Source organism: Arachis hypogaea, chromosome 16 (assembly GCF_003086295.3).
Source record: "Arachis hypogaea cultivar Tifrunner chromosome 16, arahy.Tifrunner.gnm2.J5K5, whole genome shotgun sequence".
Classification (NCBI taxonomy): domain Eukaryota; kingdom Viridiplantae; phylum Streptophyta; class Magnoliopsida; order Fabales; family Fabaceae; genus Arachis; species Arachis hypogaea.
The window spans coordinates 65,195,535-65,197,609 of NC_092051.1; the positions used below are offsets into that span (position 1 = coordinate 65,195,535).

Here is a 2,075-nt window from a genome sequence, read left to right on the forward strand (position 1 = left end):
TAATTCGGTATACTTGCCGAAGGAAAATTGTTGAGAGACAAGTTTCCGTGCTATCAAGTTTACGGCGCCGTTGCCGGGGATTGATTTTGTATCAACAATGACTAAATTGGAGGATAACTAGATTGAGCATTTTTCTTTTGTTTGATTTAAATTTCTGTTTGAGTTAATTACTTTCAGTTTTGGTTATTTTCCTCCCTTCCCCCTACTCCTTTTTCTTAGTTATTTACCATTCAGTTCACTAACCCACTAACTGTTTGATATATTACATCACTCACACTAACAGCAATTTTAACAAGAGTACTTTCTGCATCTATTTCCTTGCTTGTGCCTTGTTGGTTGTATGACAGGGAGAAGAAGCGGGGCTTCAACTTCCTTTGATTCTGAACCTGAGAGGACCTTCCTTAGATTAAGGAGGGCAGCAAGAGGAAAGAGAGCAGTTGGTGCTGAGAGAGAAGAGGGGTACTTTGAATTGGACATGGATGAAAACATGGAGAACCATCATGAAGAAGAGGCTCACAACCATGGTAGAGAAGGTCCAACGCATCAGGCTGGACAAGAGAGAAGTGTTCTGGGTTCTTACATCAACCCAAACCCAGGAAACTGTGGAAGCAGCATCCAAAGGCCGACCATACATGCCAACAACTTTGAACTAAAACCACAACTCATCACCCTTGTTCAGAACAATTGTTCATTCGGAGGAGGTGTCCAAGAAGACCCCAATCAACATCTAACCACCTTCCTGAGGATATGTGATACTATGAAGTCTAATGGTGTTCATTCTAACACCTATGGACTACATCTGTTCCCTTTCTCACTTAAGGACAAGGCATCTAAATGGCTGGAATCCTTCCCAAAGGAGAGTTTAGCAACCTGGGAAGATGTGGTGAACAAATTCTTGGCAAGATTCTATCCTCCTCAACGGATCAACAGGCTGAGAGCTGAGGTGCAAACATTCAAGCAGCAGGATGGTGAGACTCTATATGAAGCATGGGAGAGGTTTAAGGACCTGACAAGAAGGTGTCCACCAGATATGTTCAATGAATGGGTGCAACTACACATTTTCTATGAAGGCCTCTCTTATGAATCAAAGAAGGCAATAGACCATTCATCCGGGGGATCTCTAAACAAGAAAAAGACCATTGAAGAAGCCATAGATGTCATTGAGACTGTAGCGGAGAATGACTACTTCTATTCTTCTGAAAGAGGCAACACTAGAGGAGTAATGGAGCTAAACAATGTCGATGCACTGCTGGCCCAAAACAAGCTTATTACCAAGCAGCTGCCTGACCTCACCAAGAAGATGGAAAAGAACCAAGTGGCAGCAATCACCACCTCCTCAGCAACCCAAGAGGGAGTGAATGCTGAGGTAGAAGAGGAGCAAGAACAAGCCAACTACATTGGAAACTCACCCAGGCAGACCCATGATCCTTACTCCAAAACGTACAACCCTGGTTGGAGGAATCACCCAAACATTGGGTGGGGAAATCAACAAGATCAAAGCCAAGATCAGAGACGTCACAACCCCAACAACCATGTAGCTCACCAATATTCCACACAGAGATCATATCAACACCACCCTAACAACACCTCTCCACATCCATACCAAAACCAAAATCTCACCTATCCACTCTCAACTCACCATCATCTGAAGATAGACTCTCCAAAATTGAGACTCTGCTTGAGGGCAAAGAGATTCAAGATAATAAGGTATTCAAAGAGGAGGTGCGAGCTAGTATCAAGAACCAGGGGGACACCATCAAGAGGCTGGAATTTCAAGTGGGATACTTATCTGAAAAGATTCCCAAACCTACTGATAGCTTCCCAAGTGACACAGAGAAAAATCCGAGAGGTGAAGCAAAGAAAGTCAGATGGGAAGATTGCAAGATGGTTACTATAAGTAATAAGGAGACTGAGGAAAAGCAAAACAAGCTATTAGAACAACTTGGAGAGACATCGGCAGAGAAACAGGAAAAGGATCACCAAGAACCCAAAATTTCACAAAAAGAGCTGACATAGAAGGAGCTGTTGAAACTCTATGCACCTTTTCCCCAATTACTCAATGGTGCTGTAGAGAA

At 43.1% G+C, this 2,075-nt stretch overlaps 1 non-coding gene across 1 annotated transcript; it reads right to left on the reverse strand.

Moving 5' to 3' along the window:
* Window positions 1–928: 928 nt before the first annotated feature.
* On the reverse strand, window positions 929–1,035 carry LOC112761573 (small nucleolar RNA R71). Its single transcript, XR_003181961.1, has one exon. It is a non-coding gene; the product is annotated as a small nucleolar RNA R71 (small nucleolar RNA).
* Window positions 1,036–2,075: the final 1,040 nt, after the last annotated feature.